Source organism: Chinchilla lanigera, unplaced genomic scaffold, assembly GCF_000276665.1.
Source record: "Chinchilla lanigera isolate Chin_1 unplaced genomic scaffold, ChiLan1.0 scaffold00014, whole genome shotgun sequence".
NCBI classification, from domain to species: domain Eukaryota; kingdom Metazoa; phylum Chordata; class Mammalia; order Rodentia; family Chinchillidae; genus Chinchilla; species Chinchilla lanigera.
Window position 1 is genome coordinate 5432438 of NW_004955415.1, and position 23337 is coordinate 5455774.

General features: G+C 43.3%; 1 long non-coding RNA gene across 1 annotated transcript in view; it reads left to right on the forward strand.

The window, feature by feature from the left end:
* The first annotated feature begins 12793 nt into the window (after positions 1-12793).
* The window catches only part of LOC102003758, a 52366-nt gene continuing 41822 nt past the window's right edge, over positions 12794-23337 (forward strand). The window contains exon 1 of the long non-coding RNA XR_260270.2: positions 12794-12945. This is a non-coding gene — a long non-coding RNA (uncharacterized LOC102003758). The remainder of the gene's footprint in view (positions 12946-23337) is intronic.

Genomic DNA, 23337 nt, shown 5'->3' on the forward strand with positions numbered 1-23337 from the left:
TTGGCTGTCCTGTGGAGAGACTTTGTGAAACAGTAGACCTGTACACATTGTATGTATTCATGGTTTCAAGTGTGCTGCCCCAAATTCCAGAATTTTGAAGTGCATGGTGAACAAAATGTCTGAGAGCCATTGTCCTAAGTGTGACATGGAACAAAATGTTCATCAGGGATATAATTTTGTGCTCTACTGGGTTGAACAAAGACTAAAGTGACTTCTTATCACTGGGGTTCTCACTTGCTAAGGCACAGCGCTTGCTTCCTCAGTCTCCACGTGGGGTTACTTCTCAGACTCCCCCCACCCCCAGAAACCTAAATTTTTGGCTGTGCCAGTTTCTTACATAAAAGAGCCTCATATTTGCAGGTAACCTGTGTATGCCCCTTGTATGTTTTAAATCATCTCTAGGTTACTTATGATTTCTAATACAATGTAATTGTTATGTAAATAGTTCTTCTAAAGTATTATTTAGGGAATCATGACAAGGAAAACAAGTCTGTGTATGTTCGGTACATATGCAATTTTTTCCCTCAAAGGGTTTTTTTCTGGTACTGGGAGTCAAACTCAGGACCTTGCACTTGCCAGGCAGGCGCTTGTGCCACTGAGCTATATCCCTGGCCATGGCCCCCTGAAAGGTTTTTTAATCCACTCTTGGCTGAATTCACCCTTGTCTACAGAGGGCCAAATGCATATGGTAGGGCACCCAGAGGGTGTGTAGAATGTAGCATTTGTCTGTGCTCCATGTGCTTCTGTCCAAGGACACATATTGGACTACTGTTTTGAGGAATCATTTCAGTAAAAGGTGCCCCAGAAAGAGTTCAACTTTTTTCTTTATCTGAGGGAAGTCTAGAGACCATTATACAAAGTGTTCATCAAAAAGCTCACTTCCCCAGCTTGTCCCCAACATACAACTTGGTGACACATTAAAGTGCTTTCTGAACACGTTTGAAAAGTCTCCAAGGGCCTGTTTTTTCCCTTGCAAAAGAGGTGGGGCATTTCTTAAAATAAAAGGGGAAAACAGTAACTCATATACTCTATATGGAAGTTAGAGCATCTTTTTGGTACTTGGACTCCTTACTCAGATACTCTTATAAATCTCCTCTTCTTATAAAGCTGTTTCCTGTGTGTTTCCAGGCTTCTGGGCTGATCCTCTATGGAATGCACTAATGTGCTAGAGCTGATGTGTCTCTATCTTGCTGGACACTGTGTGCACCTTCATATTTTCAGCTGAACACTGCAGGCTGAATCAAGCCTTTGGCCAAGGGTTCATGAGCCTGAGCAGGATAGTAGCGTGGGATGTATCTTCCGTGTTTTTGAATATTTTTCCCCCATTGGTAAAATGATACGGGGGGCGGGGGCAGATGGGATATAACAAATATTCACTAAGCCTATTCAGTGTTAGGTATGTCGCTTTTGTCTTGCAACAGTGGATAAATGATGTTTTTTGATACATACATGACAATGTTTTACCAACAGTGTGCTATCTGCAGAAAGTGCTACACAGACAGAGAGGAAGTGGTGAATTCTGTCTCAGAGATTTCTCAGACTCTTTCCAGCTCGGGTATTCACAGATACTAAGGCTTCAGGGTCTTTTTGGTGCAGTTGGCCCAGAGCCTTCAGATTCTCAAAACAGCAATAGCCCCATCTTTGTCCAGCCAAACAGGGCTTTCCTTCCCTCATCCCCAAAGAGGGGTAGTGTTCCTCCTGAACACAAGTCTGCCTTAGAAGTTTGAGCTGGCATGGGGTACAGCTGTGTGTGCCAGCCATTCTCCTGAGCCAGCCTCTAGGTAGGAAGAAGATGAGTTGGTCCTTGGGTGCTGAAAACTTAGGTTCTTCCCACATCTATCTAAAAAATTCACCGAAGTTCTTCACCCGGGACTTAAAAATCTGCCCGTCTGGCTCTAGGAAACTCATCTGGCTTTATCATCTGCCCTACTTTACCTCCTTTGGAGAGTTAGAAACTCTGTTTCCTTTTTCCAATTCTCATTTTCGTCCCTCTCTTCTTTCTCCTCTTTCTCTCTTTCCACACTTCAAGTAGCATTTGCTGAGGGTGACTTCAGCAGAGATAAAATCATCAATGAAAAGGACAGGAAAACCAAGACACATGGTCTGATAATCTTCAGCTGACCCAGGGTCTGAGGAAACACCCTTAGCTCTGAGGACTTGCAGGCACTCCGAGCATGCTGTACCAAATGAACAAACTTGCTTATTCTCCTTCCCTTCACAACAAAAAAGTCCTATTCCACCAGGGACAAAATACCCGGAAGCAGCATTGTTAGTAGCTGCCGCCCCAGGCCTCCACCCTCCTGCCCTTCCTCACCTTCACATCCCCAGGGATGTTATAGAAAACAAAGAGTTGCACTGGAGAGCACCAAGGGTGGCTGGCACAAGGGAGCCTGAAGCCCGGAATAGGAGTCCAGGAATGGGAGGGCTGCCTGGCTCTGCTACCTGGGAGGCCTTAGTTGGGAGTGAATAAGGAGGTCAGAAATCAGGTCCTCTGATTGCCTCCAGCACAACCCCAGCTCACCACCAGCCATCCTAGCTCAATCTTAGGAAACCAGCTCCTGCTCACTTCACTGACTTTGGAGGCCACCCACACTTCTGCAGAACTCCCAGGACTGTCAGCCACTATCTCTTTCCCTTCCTTCCCTGCCCAGGTCCTTCTTCCCTTTCTCCCTTCCTTCTTTCCTCCTCTTCGTCCTGTCCTCCTTTCCCTTCTAAATATGCCTTCCACTGATTTTGCTCCTCCTGTGTTTCTCCCTGGACCTCCTTGTGGGTTTTCACGGAAGCCTCAGTTTCTTTTCTTCTTGGCTCCTTCTCTTCCATCTGACACTCAGCACAGAAGAAGTGACAACATTTTTACTTCACTGCTTGGGCACCTTGTACCACCACTCTGCCTCCAACCCTCTTTTTCTGTAGGTAACCAATGACCTTCCAGCAGCGGCATCGTCTAAGAAAAATCCTATTAAAGTTCTTCAGGGCATTAAAATTGAATACAATTTTGAATATAAAATTAATATTAAAATACAAGTTGTTATAAAGAATTCAAACAATGTTTTTTTTGGGGGGGGGTACTGGGAATTGAACTCAGGACCTTGTGCTTACCAGGCAGGTGCTTCTGCCACTGAGTTATATCCCCAGCCCCAAGAATTCAAACATTGAAGAAGAATATAGTGTAGAAAGTGAAACATCATCCACACCCTTCCCCACTAATGCCATTCCTCAGAGATCATCACCATAAATGGTTTGGTAAAAATTTCCCTAATACTATTGCTTAAGGATTTATAAATTTGGGATCATTTCAACATACTCTTCTGTAACTGGCATTTTCTTAAATACTGTGCTGCAGAGGCCTCCCCATGTAAGTCTATGTACATAGTCCTCATTAAAGAGTGTTGTGTAGTAAGCCACTAGATGACAATGTCATCATTTATTTACCCAATTTCATTTGGATGAAATTGACGTTGTTTTTGTTTATTTCCTTGTATATTCACAGATGTACTAATTTATTTTCACAACAAACAACATTGCAATGAATTCCTTGCGATTATATCTGTGGTAATCATATTCTGTTTTTGTCACTTCTTATGTCTACAGCTTCTGTCCTGGGTTCCTTCTGTCCTAGCAGAGTGTTCTCTTTTCTGAGGATAGGGATGCAGGTGTAAGTTCACCCCTTCTTGCTTCTGTCCAAACTCTCTTCTCCTGAGACGACCTCTTCCTACTCACTAGGCAATCCCTGCTTCCCCAGACCAGTCTCCCTGGTGGCTTCATTTACATATCCCTTAACATATAGCAGGCCATGTGCTGGAGCACAAATGTCATTCTGTGGGGTGAGGAGTGGACTATTTGCTTACAGCATCCAAAAGTGATAAAAATCAGAAGCTCAGAAAGTTAATAAACTTGTCTAGGGGACCAAGCTACTCAAATGAAAGATCCAGGGCTTAATCTTAGGTCTATTTTGCTGTGTAATTCATGATCTTAAATAGCTACTGTGTTACACTGCCGTTAGGCTATGGTACTCCAGGACTTTATTCATTCACCTACCATTGCACCCAGCAAATTGGGAAGCGGTGACTTTTTAATGAGACTGTTTCCCTCCCCAGATCTGGAACTCCCTGAGGGCAGGCCCTCTGTCTGTCCCTTCCTTTATTTACTATTCCATGTATTTAGTACAGAGCTTGTCCTACCTTGAGTGATGACACAGATTAGGAGGAATGAACCTAATTTTCTGAGTGAAGAATTCCAGTATTGCCTGAACCAGATTAAGAGCCACACTTCACCACTTAATGACACAGATGCAGATTAAAGTTTATTTCCTGATAATTTTTGAAATAAAACTCCCCTTCCTCTGGGGTGCTAGCTTACCAACTTAGAAGAGGCTCTTCAGATTTGCAGACAGTAGACACAATCGTATAAGAAATACAAGCTCTGAAGGTAGATGGTCCCAGTTCTCAGCTCAGCTGTGCTACTTGTTAGGCAAGTTATTCAAGTTCCATAATCCTTCATTCCTTTACCAGCGACATGGAGCTAAAGACAATTACCTGCCTAAAGGGTTGTACAGAACATTAAATCAGGCAAACAAAAGGAAGCCCTCAACACAGTTCCTGGCACACAGAAGGCATTTACTAAGTGTTAGCTGCAGTATTGTTCTTAGGATTGGTAGAAGTCACCATCAGTCTTTGTTCAAAGCAATTTAGATCATCCACTATCTCAAGCTTTCATAAGGATGATATTTTTAGTTTACAATTCTAAAAAGTTCTCCTTCTCACCCTTATTTGTAAGACCAACATTTATTGAGTGCTTACTCTGTACCAAATGCTTCCTGGCAGTACCTGGCAGATCTTTTCCCTTAAGGATTTGTCTACAATAGGGTGGGAGCACAGAGGAGAGTAAACTTGCCTTCTTCTTGCCCTTTAGAAAATTACTTGAGTCTCTGAAAAATATGCCTGCCTTTCTCTTTTTGAAATTGAAGGATTTGTTATAAAATATCACTTTCTCATGGAAGTCTGGAGTTTGTGTGGCTTCTACAGTATGATTTATAGAGGTGCTTGTGCAATCTCTGTTCTTCAGGAAGAAAAGCTTCCTATACCCACAGCACCTGAAGGTGATGTTAGAGACAGTATTTTGTTATTGTTTACCTTTTACTACCCACATCCAAATATTAATTTTGTTTGAGGGTAGGTGGGTGGTTGTTTTGTTTGTGCTTTTCCAGGGCTTTCTAAATTCTACATTAGGAGGGCCCCACCTCAGCAACAGAAACAAAGACAAATGAACAGTGAACTCTTCCAAACTCAAATTCCAACAAAGATAATGACTCAGTGCAGGCAAACTTTGCAGATTTAATCTATAGATTATTCAACTCTGGAACTATATGTTCTCAGAGAACCATGCCTATCATTTTAATTAAATTACCTCACAGGGAGGAAATTCATTTTGTAATGCCACCCAGCTCAGAAACTTGGGATTGTGTTTCCTTGCGTCTAGCTTCCATGTCTCCTATTGCATACTAAGCTGTCCTTTTCCAGCTGACATATCTGTGCAGTCAAGACAAGAAGGGAGAAGAGATGAGCTCTCTCTTCGTGTGTCTCTGGGATGTGTTCCACACCACTCTGTGTCAGCCCCTGGCTGAGCACTCTGGGGAATCTGTAGGATCAAGCACTTGGCCTCCTGAGTGCTAAGCACTCCAGGAGCTGTTCAGTCACTAGGGACTGCTTGGGGATGCTTCTTTTTTCTCACCACCCCTCAGCTCTCGCTTCTTTGCCGGACGCTTTGCTATTTGAACTGCTCAAGCCGCTCCTCTTGAAATGAGGACCAAAGACCAAAATTTTCATTGTGAACCCACAATGGGAGCGTGGACAAGCCCTTTCCCCTCCTTGGGCCTCAGCTCTTTTAGCTGAGAGGCACAGAGTTTCTTTGGAACATGTCTGAGATGCCGCCCAGATCTGACATTGTGGAATTCCAGAATTCATTGTCCAGCCAAGCCAGTGACCTCATTGTGAACAACAGAGGAAAATGGAGTTGTTTAGAATTCATGGGCAGGTGGAGCGGGTGGGGATCCTTCTAATGAATCTGAGTGGGGCTTGGAGCAAGCTGTTCCTCCAAACCTTTGGTGAGGGCTGACAGAGGTCTACCACTCCTCTGGCAGCGCCACAGAGACATCTGGAATACACTTACCAGAGGGCATCAGGCTTCGCATCTGACGCTTCCACCATCCAAACACTGAAAAAGATAACACTTGCCCAAGAGGTGGACACGCCTGGAACGATGCTCCATATTTCAGCTGTGCTGCTCTTAGCAGTTTCTGTCTGAGAGAACACCATCTTCTGCTGCTTCACAAGCCTTGTCCACATGTTTTCCTCCCTGTGGGATGTGGTCCTTGAGAGGACCTGCGCAGACCTTGAATGTGCAATGCTGAACTGCCTCTGTGCCTCACGACTTTGAAAGCTATGTAATCAGGGAGTCTGTGGCAGAGCAACCAAGGTGAAAGTTGGGACACTTGGGCTCCAGTTCTGGTTTTGCCCCTACCTGGTTGTGCAGCCTTGAGTTAAGTTACTTCAAATGTTTGGTCCTCAATGTTCCCACAAAGCAGCATCTCTTCATCATCTGTTCCTGCTCTGGCCCATCTTAACTCCAAGTCTTAAAGACAGCAGCCCCAGTTGCAGAACAGGGTCAGGCACACCCCAGTTTTTTATCTGTCTCACTTCTGTTATATGGAGTATAGCTCTAATATGGAGGTTAACTTGCCAGTTCCTTCTCTCTGTTTTAGTTTTTTATTTTTATTTTAAAGAAAATAGTACAAAAAAAAGAACAATAGCAAAATACAAACAGCACAAAGCAAGGACATTAAAAATGATACAGGGTTTCAAACCAAATGATAGAGATTGACAGTGGTTGTTATATTACACATTGTTATCTTCAACACAGTTGCTCAGATTACCAGATATAAGAATAGAAGATTGATCAAATCTTAAAGGGAATAAGAAAATAATAATTTAAAAGAACATTAGAGACAATACATATGGTCACCAGGCAGGATTGTAGGAATTCACCAATGGATATTATACTGCAAACTATTGTCGTCACATAAATTGCTCAGATTACCAGATACAAACATGCAAAATTGGTCAAAATATTAAAAAAACTCAACTTTTAAACATTAACTGTTCCCCTCAACAAACCATTGGACACCAACAGTATAATTATGCCACTGATCCATAATATATAAAATACCTTAGTACTTTCTTTTTCGTTTTTTTGTTTTGTTTTGTTTTGTTTGTTTTTTCCAGTACAGGGAATTGAATTCACGACCTTGTCCTTGCCAGGCAGGCGCTGTGCAGCTGAGCTAAATCCCCAGCCCATACTTTCTTTTTCTTCTTTCCCTCATCCCAGTTGTTTCTTCCTTCGAGCAATTCCTTTCCCTTTATTGTTATCTATTGTACGTTTTGGATTTTATTTACTCTTTCATGTTCTTACACCAGGGAGACAATATGATGTTTACACATGTGGGCCCAATGTATTTCACTTATGAGTATGGTCTCTAGTTGCACCCATTTACCTTTAAAAGCCTTGAGTCTATCTTTTTTTTATAGCTGAGTAATGCTCCATTATATAGAAATATCACAGCTTTTTTATCCATTCCTCAGTTGATGGGCATTTGGGTTGCTTCCAAGATTTAGCTATGACAAATTGCGCCGCTATAAACATGGGTGCACATATATTGCTGTGGTATGACTTTCTAAATTCTTCTGGAGGGGCTGGGGATTTAGCTCAGTGGCAAAAGCGCCTGCCTGGCAAGTGCAAGGTCATGAGTTCGGTTCCCGGTACCGGAGAAAAACCAAAAAAATAAAAAAATAAAAAAATAAATTCTTCTGGAAATATACCCAGAAGGGGAATAGCTGGGTTAAGTGGGACTTCTAATCCTACTTTTGTGAGGAATCTCCAGACTGATTTCCATAGTCGTTTCACCAACCTACACTCCCACCAGCAGTGGAGAAGTGTTCCTTTTTCCCACAGCCTCTCCAGCATTTGTCATTGCTTGATTTCTTAATGATAGCCATTCTCTGTGGGGTGAGATGAAATCTCAGTGTTGTTTTGATTTGCCTTTCTTTAAAAACTAATGATGTTGAACATTTTTTTGTATATTTATTCACCATTAGTATTTCTTCCTCTGAGAAGTATGTGTTCATCTCAGATACTCACTGTTGGATTGTGTCTTTGAATTTTTGGGGTCTGATTTTTAAAAATTCTTTATATGTTCTAGATGGTAGTCCTTTGTCTGAGGGGCAGTTCGATAAAATTTTTTCCCAATTCATGAGTTTTATTTTTACTCTGTTGGTGATTTCTTTTGATGTACAGAAAATTTTGATAAGATGAGATCCCAGTTGTTGATTCTTTGAAGTGTTTCCCATGCAGTTTGGTTTCTGTTCATGAACTCTCTGCCTACCCCTATGTCTTTGAGAGTTTTACCTACTTTCTCTTCCATTAGATTTAGTGTATCTCTTTTGATATTTAGATCTTTGATCCATTTTGAGTTTAGTTTAGTGCATGGTGATAGACATGAGTCTACTTTTAGTCTTCAGCATGTGGACAGCCAATTTTTCCAGCACCTTTTGTTAAAGAGGCTGTCTTTCTTCTAGTGAACATGTTTGGCCCCTTTGTAAAAAATAAGGTGGCTGAGTGTGTTTGTAGCTATGTCTGCATCTTCTAACCTGTTCCACTGATCTTCAGGTCTGTTTTTTTGCCATTACCATGTGATTTTATCACAGTAGCTTTGTAGTACAATTTCAGATCAGGGATTGTGATGCTTCCTACCTTTCCTTTGTTTCCAGAATTGCTTTTGCTATTCTAGGCCTCTTCTGGTTCCAGATGAATTTTAGGGATGTTTTCTCTAAATCTGTGAGCCAGTTCCTTCTCTCTGAAGGTATTTGGAATGCACTCAAAAGTGTGAGTGAGTGGCATGGATGCTTGAGGATTGGAAGGGACTTCAAGAATAATCATGGAGCTATTTCAAGAAAGTTTCTCACCCTAAGTATTTTGGGGAGGGCTTCTTGGCAGGGTAGGGACCCAGGCTTTCACAAAAATTGCAGCGCCCAGCTCTGGAGTCAGACAGACTGTCTTTTTTTTTTTTTTTTTTTCATTTTTGGCTTTTCTCCGGTACCAAGAACCAAACTCACAACCTTGCGCTTGCCAGGCAGGCGCTTTGCGGCTGAGCTAAATCCCCAGCCCCCAGACTGTCTTTTGTACCCCCACCTTTCCAATCATTTCGGCTCCTCATCCAGCAAATATTTATTAAGTGCTCATTTTGTACCAGTACCATGATTAGCTATTTTGCAGGTTATAATATTTCACCCTTACAGCCCTCTAAGGCAGGTGTGAGTTTTATCTCCACTTCACAGATGAGGAAACTGAAACTCGGGCTGGTGATGAAATCACAGAGCTACAAGATGCCAACCTAGGGCTCAAATCCAGGCCTTTTGACTCCAAAGCTACAGCTCTCAGCCACTGCACACCACTGTCTCCCAGACCTTATTTTATTTAATTCTCATCTACAGATCTACAATTTAGGCATTATTGTTCCCATAATCAGGCATTATTGTTCCCATGAGAGTCTGGGAGTTTAAGTAGCATTATTTGGTCAGTGTCACAGACGACAGAGCTAGGATACAACACAGCCACTGACTGCTACATGGCACAGCTTGACCTCAACCTTTCATTACAGACACTGTGAGTTTGTCCATCCATGCGATAGATTAACCAGCGTATGTATTCTGGGGGAGCATGGAGCAGACAGATGCTGTATGGTATGGTGGGAAAAGTCCAGAAGAACGTATGACCCCAACTGCTCAGCTTCTGGTCACACTTGCCCTGTATCGGGCACACGTCTGCAGGCATTTCCACGCTCTGAACTTGACCAGCCTTGCTTTCCTCATGGGGATATTTATCATAAGACTGAACTGAGAGCATAGCTATGACAGGACTGTATGAATGAGAAGGCAATGAAAGTAGAATCATCATGGTTACAGTCCTACTCCATTTTAATTCTTCAATGATGGTCCAGGTCCTGTGTCCCCATGATGAAGCCTGAGGTGTGCTTTGGTCTCCAACAGTTGGCACAGCAAGTGTCTGACTCACTCAGAGATGCCATATTCCACCACAGGAAGCATTACAATGGGTGTCACTGTGATAAGTCATCATCCCGGAAAGGCTGGAATGTGGCATTCCAGAACGAATTCAGGCATGAGATGGAGAAGAGAGAACATTTTTAAGCAGACAGCCTGGGGCCTAGGCGAGGAGAAAACGGTGCTCATTTTCTGTGTTTTTGTCCTGAAAATCTCTGGAGGTGTAGCTTTGCATCTATCTCTCCATCTTATCATCCTTCAGGAAGCATGCATTTCCACATAACTGGACTATTGCACCACAGGGCGTACACTCCAACCACGGATTCTAGCAGAGTCAGGCAGGGATCGCCTGCTGACTTACTGCTCAGGTGTCTTAGGAATGAGAGGAAGAAACCTACAGGTGCTATGTGCCCAGGAACAAAAGAGCTCTGTAGCATCTGGTCCTGAGTGCTTCTTCAATGAGTGTTTGTTGTACAAAGTTGTCACAGGACAAAGATTGCATTCCCTTTGTTTATGTAGGCCTTTGCTTACATCAGTTGGGAGCTATGGGAGGTGGGGAAGAGAAACAGCCTTGCTGGTTCATGTTTAGAAGTGGCATTCCTTTACCCACACAGATTTCAGGGGCCTCTGGAGTGAGTTAGGAGAGCTGGGAGACATTGCCTACCTTGGTCGGACAGGAGGGACTGCAGTGCAAATGGCAGCCCCCTTAGAAGACTCCACTTGGACTCTCCTCCCACCTGTGTAAATAGGAGTGTGGGGACACTGGTGTCCCCTTTGTCTAACAATTAGCTGTGGGCAAATCCGCTGTTCAGCACCGTACCAGAGAAGTAGCTGTAGTCATGGAAATGAAGGTAAACATTTGGAGGCTGAGAGAAAATGTCACCCAGAGAAAAGACATTCCCTGCAGGGTGAGTTGAAGACCTTGGCTCCAGTTGCAGCCTTGCCACCGGCTTCTGTGTGAACTTGGCTCAGTTATTTGCCCTCTCTGGGACTATATTTTATAAAAGGGGGCTGGTTCTAAGGTCCAAGTAGGCTAGTCAACAATCAGTTTCCTGGTTTAGTACTGAAAGTCTCTTGTCCAGGAATTCTTGCTTCCAATAGAAAATTCCCCATCTTGACTTTTTAGTAACTTCTCTGGGTCCCAGTCCCTTCCTTCTCTATGCTGTGGAAGCCTTTTCTCTGTGTACGAAAATCACTGTGGGTGTGGTGGTGCATGCCTGTAATCCTAGCACTTGAAAGGCTGAGTCAGGAGGATTACTGTGAGTTTGAGCTTAGCCTGGGTTCCATAGTGTGTTTAAGGCCTGGACTACACAGTGAAATGCTTAGAAAAAATGCTTAGAAAAAAAGAAAGGAAGAAAGGAAGAAAGGAATGAAGGAAGAAAGGAAGAAATAAAGGAAGAAAGGAAGAAAGAAAGGAAGAAAGAAAGAAAAAGAAAGAAGAAATAAATAAATAAAGAAAGAAAATCATTGTGATCATCCTTGCTGAAGGGTTCTGGGCAAACATGGTACTCAAACATTATCATTCTCCATAGGAGAGCACAAACCAAACCACAGACGCAGGCCACTGTGGGCCACTACCCCATGGCCTGGGAGTGGAACACCCCACATTGACCTGGATTTCCATCTCCAACTCTGTGATAATTCCCCTTATTCTGTAGTGTTGCCAGTGACTTCAGTACCAGCAAATCCAGAGGATTACCCAGCTTCTCTTTTGATTCTTATTCTCAGACCAAAGATGCTGACTTCCTAGTTTGTGGGTGATTTCTAACCTTAATGCAGTTTCAATGGGTGAGAGAATTGTTTTCTGGCCAATTCTGACTAAATCCAGAGAAAAATTTCTATGCTTATGAGCTGCCAATTGTTTTTCAATACAGAAGAGCCTCTAAAGTATTTAGGATTGAAGATGTTCAAAGTGTCAAGTAATGATCGACATAGACATACCGCGGGTCAGAGAAAAGCAAAAGACCTATGACCTCTGGTTCCGTTCACCTTTGCACACCCACTGAGCCTGTGTCACTGACCTCCCTGCCTGTCTCTGTCCTTCCTTGGGTGTGCTCTCTGTTCATTTGCTTATGTGGCCTTCTGGGCACAGGGACTTGCATCAGATACTGTGCTAAAGGGTAGTGAAACAGAAGTTGGCTCTAATGCCTGTGGTAATCCAGCCATGTGTGTGGTTGGGCAGGCAGACTTAGGAGCAGCTGTGCTGTGTTGTGACGTATGCTGTGACACACATGTGCGCCTTGAAACTTAAAGGAGCATCTGATGCCTTCTGCCTGGGGTGACGTCTGGGCTGGGCCTGGAAGATGAGGAGGAGTTACAGTACAGTCTGGGTGGAAGGAAGCTGGCATGCCAGGCACGGGAAATGGCATGTACAAAGGCACCCCTCTGTCTGTCTCCCTTTGTCCCCCATTGTGAGTGACACTGTGGGTGGCAGTGGGTCAGAGATAGCTGGGCAGGAGGCCAGGCAGGCAGGGTCAGCCCACAGCAGCCTGCCTGGCTGAGGGAACAAAGGAGCGCTCGCACACCTGAGAGTCTATTTCCTGCTTCTCAGAGCAGAGAAGGCCACACACCCTCATTCCCTCATTCCTCAGCATGCCCACCTCTTCCCACATATAAGGCTCAGCCCTCAGCCTCCACCTCCAGCCCCTCACCCTTAGTCACTGCCCACTATTAATCCTGCTTTTCCTTGTCCTCTGCCCTCCGCCCTCCTTTCTTATGGCTTTCACCCTGATTCAAATCACAGGTTCTACTACCCGGTTGGTTGTCAACAACCTGCTCATCAGTCTTCAAGATTCGGTGCTGTGCAGCCTCACCATCTTGTGTGTGCTTCCAGGTAACTCTTTCTGAAGCAGTGTTTTGGTGACCATGTCCTCACAACCTTTGTGAGCACATTTTGTGAGACTTCATTTGCCATGAACAAACAGGGCCACATTCATATCCATGGCCCAGTTGCCTGTAGCTCTTACCTTTCTGTACTTACACAGTCTCTTTTGAAGTGCGCCCCAGGGAGATTTCCCCCAGGGAGACTCAGGGGAGTAGCACTGACAGTAGATTCTAAGACACCTATGCCAATTCCTCCATGTTTTCCAGTGGTGTGCCGTGAGGTTGGCACATACATTGAGAAAAAAAATGAACTTTCAGAGCCATTTTTCCATTCTGTTATCTCAAGGAGATGTGATTTAAAAAAACAATTTTATAAACAAACAGCAACAAGAAGGTCCCATTCCTTTAGAGTCCATTGAGAAACACTGTGAGGGTGTCTTATCCACAATCCAGCTTGGCCTCTCCTCTTAGCTTCCTCCTACCCTGACAGCTTCTGGAGTTGCCTTTTTGGGAAATCAGTCTCTACTGTTTCTTTCTGGAGCATAGCTACCCAGCACGCTCATCTGAGAAGCAGTTTATTTTAAAAAATATAACTGCAATTCAGAACATCTGTGCTTCTGACTTCAGACTGGGACTTCTACTTTAAGTCACTATTTGTCTTATTTCCCTACATCGTTTTTCCTTATTCAGTTTGATAATTCTTCTAAAATTAAAAAAATCAATTTATTGAAATGCACAATACATGCAATAGATTTATTTTCATTGTATAATTTGATGAGTTTTGATAAAGGTATGTGCTTGCCAAATTGCTACCCTAGTTAAAACATGGAATAACATTATTATTGTAGAAGGGTCCTTTGTGTCCCTCTGCTGTTATTTCCCATGTCTACCTGCAGCCATGGGTAGTGGTTGATTTGCTCTCTGTTACTGTAGGCTGGTGGAATTCTTCTAGAATATTCTCTATGGGATCATCTTAAGTATGCTTCTTGACACCTGGCTGCTTTTACTGGCATAATGGTTTTGAGATTCACCCACAGTCTGTGTATTCCAGTAGATTAATCATTATAATTTTTGGAAAGCATTCCATTACATGTGGCACAATTTGTTTATTTGTTCTCCTGTGGATGGACATCTGTCTGGGCTCTATCCAGTTTTTGATTCATGCACAAATCTTTGGATAAAAGTTTTCATTTTCTTTGGGTAAACACCTAGTTGTAGAATTTGGGTCAAGTGGTGAAAATTATGTTTACCCTTATGAGAAATTAACGTTAATTCAAAGGCCATTTTTTATGAGAATCACATGATTTATAATTGGATCTCAGTACCAGTTAATCTGGAGAACAGCTGCACATCCACCTGACTTTCATGTGGAATTTTTTACCTTAGGACCATGCCCCAAGTGATGTTAAGTCCTGTTGTGAAATACAAGTCTTAGTTACTTTTCTTGTTGCTGTGACAAAGTACCCAACACTTACAAGTTAAAGGAGGAAAGGTTTATTTAGCTCACAGTTTGTAGAGGTTTCAGTCCATAATCAGGTGGGTCCAAGGCAGGGTGGCACATGGCAGACAGGCATCACAGAGAAAAAACAGTTCATGGTGGGCAGAAAGTAGCAAAGCAGCAAGAGATGATCACAGCTCTTTCTATCCCTTATATCTTAACCAGGCTACTTATGGTGGGTAGCACTCACACCCTTAATCCTAGTGCCCTTTATCCTAGCATTGCACCATGAATCAATTACAGAGTCACACACTCTAGATCCAACCACCTCCGAAAAAGCCCCTAACTGCACGAGGCTTTGGAGGGGACATCCAAACACAAACTATAACACTGTGGTTTAAAATACTTTAAAATACTTAAAAATGTGACTTAAAAATACTTTAAAATACTGATATTTGAAGATTTGCCTTGAAAAATAAATATATATATAGAATGGGCTCAAGGCTATTTTTACAAAATATATATTTTCACTCACATTTAATAACTGATCTTGTTCATTGTCACAACTTGTCACAAGTGGCAGTAGTAGTCAGCATCCAGTTTTGGCTGTGATTAACAAAGACACAAAGGGAAAATGGCTAAAACTCTCCATGAAAGCAGTTTATGGACTCTGTGGAGTCTCCATAGTGGGATCCAGGCTTCCTCCAGCTCTCTTCCTACCATACCTAGAAGTAGTGCATGTCCCCACCATCCAGGATGGAACTCTGAGCATTACACCCACAGTCTAGACAGTCGTAAGGAGGAGGCGAAGAAAGGATATTTCCCTGGATACCAGAATTTGACTACCACATTTTATTTCATGGGAAAAAAGTAAAACAAAACTTCATAACAAAATCATAGGAGAAAAATGACAGTTAACACATTAAGTATTGTTATCTGTACTACTTTTGCTTACACCTCACCAGTAAGATCTTAGTCCCACGGCAGAGCCCACCTACAGGGAATCCTGGGAAACACAGTCCCATTTCAACCTAAAATTTGGTGGGCCTATTACTGAAGAAGAAGTAAGAATACGTACAGGGAGAGGAGAAAATTTCTGTTGTATCAGCTTTATTGAAGTATTACTGACAGTCCAGATTGTGTGAGGTCCTTGCCCTCTTCCATCATTTCGGTGGCTCATAATCCCAGCAAGGATGGGCTGCACTTGGGAACAGTGTCTTGTGCATGATATTGAACAATAAGTTGACAATTTTTCTCAACTTCTTATTCTGACATTCCAGTTCCTCTACAACATGTGCACAGCTACTTTTCCAAACTCGTCGCACTCCCATTCTTGAGGGCTCTATTTTAGCTATATGTTGCTAAATTCTAAATTTCTTCCCTGTCATTTGTCATACTTGCCCTTTCACTTAGGAATCTGTGGGTTCCCCAAACACGGGCTCCTTGCCCAGCTCAGAGCTCTTCTCTCAGGGATATGTTTCCCAGACAACTTTTCATATAGACCTCTCCTTTTTGTCATTCATATCTCATTTCACTATGAGATGTGAATGCTCACCTATGAGCACTATGAAATGCTCCAAGAAGCCTTCTTAGGTCAACTTTTAACTCTGTGTCCACACCAGGTTCCTGTCCCACATTACCCTCCTTTATTTTTTTCAGAGATGAGGTTGATCTGCCTGGCCTACTGGCATATCTTGGCCCCACATGGTGTCTGTATACTATAGGTGCCTCATGAACTCTTGGATAAGCCAACCAATGCCCAACCCTTTCTGTCTGTACCACTTACCTGGAAATGAGTGATCCTCCCATTATCACCAGCTATTTTTTGTCTCATTGAATTCAGCATCCAAGTGTCTTGTCCCACTCTTTTGTAAACTCCTTGGAAACAGGGACCCTTTGCACTTCTCCAGTCTAACACACTGGAGTCTTTCAGTCCAATTTCTCTTACTATATTCCAGGAATGTTAATAAGCATTGCAAGAAAACTGGATTCTGTGATCAAAACTTCGCCTAAAACAAGGTTAACCTTAAATCATTTTGTGTTGTTTTTAACCACAAAAATTTATGAGGATTTTAATAGCTGTTACAGACTATAAATCTCAAGAGAGGAGGTAAAGTAGTTTTGCCCAAACTTACTTGGACACTGAATCCTTTATTCTCTTCAGAGACGCATTTTAGGTATCTAAGTGGTCCATGGTACCTGTTTTTTTTCCTTCTAGTTATTCCTTATTTACTCTTCTACATCTCTCCTTCTTTCAACTTTTTCTCCAGTCAGGTGTCCCTCTTTTGAAAACTCCTTTGACAATGGTTTTTCACTTGCTGAGTTCAGGGTGCACGAGTCATTGTCTATCCTCACTTGTTAGGAGCCTCACCTAACGCTTGGAAGCCTCAGAATCTGGCATGCTCAGCCTCAGAAAGACACACACCTGTGGATCTTATTTTCCACTCATGGGCTTTAGGAAATGCGACAATAGATGATGACTTGTTCCATAAATATTTGAGGAGATGTCATCTAGACCTCAGACTCTCTGTGGGGTCCATCTCTGGCTTGGAAGATGGAATTGGCAGTCATCCAGGAGAGGTGAGAGGGATGTTAGGCCTGCTGTCTGATTTCAGGTAGAGCAATAGGGGCTCTGTCCCCTCTGCAAGGCCCCCTCAGCAGTGGCCTGACCCTTTACTAAAAGTGAGCACCTGCTCTCCTTACTGAGATGTACGCATCTGACCTGACTGATGGGGATGTGGTTTCCCGGTGTACTGTCTGCCTTTAGTGTGGACTGCACTGGAAGTATCAGGGTAATCAAACAATAGAAAACAAAACAAACAAAGCATCACCCAAACTTACTAAGGAAACATCCACACAGCTTTAGGAAGATTTATGCTGAATTTTAAGAACAGCAGTGCCAAGCATAACTTAGAGATGATACTGCACAGATGGTAAACCAATGGTAGGTTGAGAAGGTGCCTGCCCAGGGCCACGTGACTGAGGCTGGTATTGAGCAGGGACCGGCATCTGCCTTCCTGATCTCTAAACTGGTGCGCTTTTAATTTCATCAATCCGTCTCAGCAAAGGATATTTTTAGTACATTGTCCTTATTAAATATAGTTTTATGTCCTATGACCCTGTCTTAAAAGCTTGTGAGCCAAATGTTTCATATCCCTTTGAGAGACATAAATTCAATAGCTTATTTTCTGTGCCCCTAATTGATCTCACAGGTTTGTTGGAGGTTCAGTTCAGGCAGTGGTTAAAGAACAATGTAAAGTTGTTCTTTAATGTAAGGTAAGGTAAAGATGGAAGTATTCATACGGTTATGATTCCTCTCAGTGGCCAGGGACCACATTCAAATTCATTGGAGGATCTGAGGATGGCAGAGCCAGAAGACCACTGACAATGGCTTTCATTTCATTGGTTTGGAAACTGAGGCTAAGAGAAGGGCAGGTCATCCCCAGGGTTGCATTAGGGGTTAGTTATTGGCAGAGGGACTTGTAGAACTTGGGCCTTGTTTCCCCCACGGTGAGGATCTTCCATCCACAACACCATTCAGGCTGTTTAGAGTCCCAGGCCTGAAAGCAAGTGGCTTTTTCTAAACTTGTTTTGGTCACTATGGGGCCAAGTGCAGACGAAATGGAAATCCCACAGGAGTTAGGAAATGCTGTCCTTGGAACCAGTGGCTATGCTTGTAAGACATTAAGCCTTTCCTTGGGAAGAGAGAACTGAGGCCTTATTTATCTGGAACTTGGCTTCAGGCATATATCCCCAGGCAACACCCCAAGCCCTATTTTACACAGCATCCCTGTTACTGAAGAGTGCAGTTTGCCTTTCTGCAGGATGTTCCTGCAAGTCAGCAGCAAGTCTCCCACCTGGGAGACAGTGGACTCACAGCGAGAGGCTGATCTGCCGATGCGGGGGTGCAGCACAGGCTCTGGGCATCCCTGAGCCTGCTGCAGGGGTGAGGTCAGTGCTTCCTGGCACAAAAGAGGCAGAAAGGAAAGCTTGCAGGACCTAATGCTTTCTCTTCACAAACACAAAAAGTGGCAGAAGGAAGGGAAAGACTTTCTTGTCACCAGGAATTCCAGCGTTAGTGACAGACCTGGAAGCCACTACAGGCCTCCGAACTCTCAATTCTGCATTCCAATAAAGAAATAGTGAAGGGATTTCTGCTATGTGATAAGTGTTGTGCTAACTGCTTCACCATTCTTTCATTAATACATGGTTATTACACCCCTAGAATGTACCAGGTACTCCACAGACTCTGCACCCATAGGACTAATGTTGGCACACAGCTACAGACAAACAAGCAATTGGCAGCTACATTCTAAGTGGTGCTGTCACAATGGGGGGAGCTACAAGGAGCTACTGAGAACATAGGAGAGACAATTTGGATTGGGAGTAGAGAAAAGTTATCACTAACAGCTTCCCCCCAACTACAGCATGATAGTGAGGACCATAGGATGAATAGGAACTATGTAAGCTCGGGTGGGTGGGTAAGAGCACTGTGCATGGGAAGACTGCAAATGCAAGACCTTGGAGAAAAGACTCGATACAGCGAGGACCCAGGGAACATCTGGCATGTCTGGACTGGAAAGAGATGCACTGGAGAGATGGGCAGGACTGGATCACGGACAGCCATGAGAAGAGGGCAGGAGTTTGTCTATTTGAGGTCAAGGGGCTTGGGGAGATGTCTGTAGGTAGTACCTAGAAGAAAGAGAAATGGGCTACTTTGTAAAGCGCTGAGCTGCTCAGCCTCGGCAGGATTCCAGGCAAAGTTAGGTGCCTGCTCATTGAGATGGTAGAAAGGGGATTTTCATCAGCTATAAAAGACTCAGTGCTTACTACAGGGCAGCTGATGCCAGCCAGGTGGGAGGAAGTAAGTCTTTGAGCCTTTTGTCTGTCTCACTTGCACCTGTCATGTCAAGGAAATCCCAAGATTATTTTTCTGTGTGTGAACATACATTTCAAAACCATTGCTCAACCTCTAGACACATGATTGAGGTATCCCAATCAAATATTATAAGGGCAGAGGAGAAAGCCAGGATTTGGAGTTTCTTATAAATATGTACCTATTTTCCCCTCCCCTCCCCTCCCCTCCGCTCCCCTTCCCTTCCTTTCCCTTCCTTTCCCATCCTTCCTATCTTTTTTTCCTTTCCCCTCACCTATACTGGATACCCCTAGTGAAACGTAGACATTGAGGAAATACAATCACAGATCAGTGAGACCTTTCCATTATTGGATCTTTGAATTCCAAAAAACACTTTCCATTTCAATTTATAATTTCATTTCTGTAGTGACATTCTCCAGCTGGTCACTTACTTTCTCAGAAGGATGAACCAGCTTTTTGAGAGTCGATGTCTGATAATTGGTTGTACACAATACCTGGGGATTGGTTTTCCTCTGCCCCGTTTCTTGGTGTGTGAGGTCCATTAGCCATGTGAAAATGCAGGTAGTTAGTTATTCAATCTAAGTCACACTTAGCAGAGGTGAGGCTGGATTTCAACCCTCACTTGACTTGCTCTTTTTCTGCCTCGAGTCCGTGCTGAAGATGCTGCGGCCCTCCAAGGGTTCTACACAAGAGCCTGAGGTGTTTATCAGAAGCCTCTGCCTTGGTTACCCCCCGATTCCAAATTCTGAGCGCTGAGCACCAGGCCCCTGCTAACAATCCTGCACTGAGCTCTTCAAACTCTCTCTGTTTACGTTTTAGCTTCTTGATTTGAGAGCTTAAGATTCAGCAAGTGTCCCCAGAGAAGAAACAGAAAGGAGCTTACCTCCTCTTCACAGTCTTGTCCCTCAAGCCCTAGTTGCTGTTGATGGCTTCAAACAGCTTCTATTATTTTGTTTTTTATACAGCTTTCAGTTGTTCTTGTGGAAGCTACAGGCTTCTGTCACAGAGTGCAGCCATGGGCTGCTCAATCTTTTGTTTTGTTTGCTTTTGAGATAAGGTCTCATTATGTAGTTCAGGCTGGTCCTGAACTCACTATGTCTCCCAGGCTGGCCTCAAACTCATGGTGATCCTCCAGCCTCAGCTTCCCAAGTGCTGGAATTGCAGGTGTGCACTACCAGGGCTGGCTAGGTCATTCAACCCTGAAGGCCAGTGGCAGCTATCCAGCTGGGAAGTTATAGTGTTCTTATGAAACGTTTTGAGCAGCTTAACCACTGGACCATTTTGGCTCCTGGTTCTGGTGCCAGAGTCCCCAGAATTTGGATGCATCACTCTTTTCAAGATGCTCATGTCCCTTTCTCAGGTCAAGAGGGACTTGAATCCCTAGAGCTGGGCAGGGCAGGGAAGAGGAAGCAGGTAGGAAATGTGTAGTTAGTTCTTAGTGCAGTAGTACTGTGCTTACATGGCGTGTTTGAAAGCATGGGGATGTCTAATGATTTTTTTTGTGTGGCCATAATTACTGAGAAGAAACTGTTAGAGCCAGGGATGTTCAGAAGAGTTCTGCACAATGTAGAATTTTTTGGAGGGGTCTAAAGTAATACTTTTCTATTAAGGAAAATCTACTTGCACTCTAGATTGTCCTCACTCCTGTTTTCTCAAGGACCACTCCCCACCTTCAAACTATTCTTTTGTCCCCTATACCTCTGTTACTTCCCTCTCTATTGGGTCAGTTCCATAATCATAAAAAAGCAAGCACAGGTCTTCAGTTTAAAATAACTCAAAACAGAATTAAGAACTGATTTTTATCTTTGCCTAGCTTATTGTCTACTTTCTGTACTCTCTTCCATAGATGATCTTCTTAAGAAGGTCTTCCAAAATCTCTCTACTCTCTCAACTCACATCCACCCTTTAGTCCCCTGCAGCTGGGCCTCTGATCCCAGGATGCCACTGAACGTGCTCTTGTCCTAATGCAGAGCCCAAATCACTTCTCTAATCCCATCTTATTGGCCTGTGAGGAGGATCTGGCAAGGATCATTATTCCCATCTTCTGGAAACATTTTCTTCCCTCGGATGCTAGGTAATCACACTTCTCTGGTTTTTTTGTACCTCTTGGGCCTCTCCTCAGAATCCTCTGTAGGTATCTCTCATCTTTTTTTTTGATGTCAGAATTCCCCAAGCCTCCATTTAGCTTCTCTAGCTCCTTTCTTCATCCAGGTGATTTCATTTGGCTCCATGGTTTTAATTATTCATGGTTTAAAATTAACCTCATTCCTAGTCTTGCTCCTGAATACCATTTGATTTTTACTTTTCCATTGCTTTCTCTTTCTCTCTTTTCTTTCTCTCTTTTCTTTCTTTCTTTCTTTCTTTCCTTTCTTTCTTTCTTTCTTTCTTTCTTTCTTTCTTTCTTTCTTTCTTTCTTTCTTTCTTTCTTTCTTTCTTTCTTCCTTCCTTTCTTTCTTTCTTTCTTTCTTTCTCTCTCTCTCTCTCTCTCTCTCTTTCTTTCTTTCTCTCTATTCATGCATGTTTGTGATACCTAATAGCTGCATTCATCAGGGGGGGTTGGCACATGCATGTATCACATCGTAATACTTTTTAGTCTTTATCTGTCTCTAGATCTCCTTCATCTATTAGATACTTAACTCCTCATACACACTTAACAGTGTCATGAGTCTGGCCTGCCAGACTGGGTCTGGGTTAGAAAAAGCACCTCATGCATTAATATCTTTTGTCTTAAAAGAAAAACAAATAGCACAAGTGCCGTAAGTTCATCACCACTGCTCTGGGAGATGGAAACTTTGAATTCCATTTGACAGTAGATCAGACATCAAATTTCCTTTATTAGACCTTTGTTACTTTTAAAAAATGAGAGATGCTCCCAAAACTAGTGAGTCAGTCTGGTGTCCTCTGACACCAAAGATAGGGTTTGCCAGTTTCTTAAGTGTCTGTCAGTGAAAATAAACATTAGATCTCTTTTATATCTAGCCCTTTTGACTCAACAGTATATCTGCAAACTTGTCCATATGGTTTCATCCAGCAATGGTACATCTTTCTTACTGTGCAGACATCGGTGTCCAAAAGTGTCAGAATGTACATATCCATTTTAAAATAAACTAGGGTGGTGCTGATGATAGAGAGTAGTGGTTTCCCTCTGTAGAAGCTCCCCTTCCTGATCGGGCATACCTGAGGGCACGGGGCTCTGGCATCCTCTCCTCTTCCCATTCTCCACTTCAGCCTGAGTAGTTCCTGGTTTTGCCTAGACCAGCAGCTAGGCATTTGGGTATTAGGTCAGATTGCAGCTAGAAGAAGATGTCTCTGCTTGCCTTCAAGCTGTATCACTTAGGGTAGTTTAGGATAAGCAGGCTGTGCCTCTATTCCTACAAATGTCAAATGTGATAGCAATAATATTAGATTAGGCTAAATAAGTGAATGCATGTCAAATGCTTATCATAAGCCCTGGCTTATAGTTGAGTTTCAGCAAGTAACAAAGGTCTCAAGCTCACTGCTAACTAGTAATGCTAACTTAGTAATGCTAACTAGTAAGGCCCTGGCTTATAGTAGAGTTTCAGTAAATGCTAACTACTAGTAATACTATCATTGTCTTACCATCACCCCCATCATCTTCATCACCTGTGCTATGAGTTCTTTCTGCTCTGATAATCAGTGTTCATTCCAGGCTTTTCAGCATCCTCTCAGCCTGGGATCCTGCGTGGAAACTGGATGCTTCTTTACCTCTCCTACTAGATAGGACATCCTGCCCTCAACATGCACTCTGGAAATAAAGCAACCCATACTTGAGTGCCTGGAAAGCAGCTGCTCCACTCCTAGCCAGACCACAATGCTCAACGAGAACGGGGAAGGAAAGAGAGGACTGAATCTGAGCTAAGCTCCTCAAGCTCACTGTGAACCTGACACTCCTCTGGCATCCAAGGCAGGTTGTGAACACAGTGGTGTCCTCCCAAGGTGCCTGCAGACAGACACCAAACTTGAGCTTCACTGTTATCCTCATCATAGCATGACCTTCTCCAAGGTGCTGGGTCATCAACACTACCCCGGAATCACCAGCTTCTTCTCTCCCCACTAAGGGAGATGGA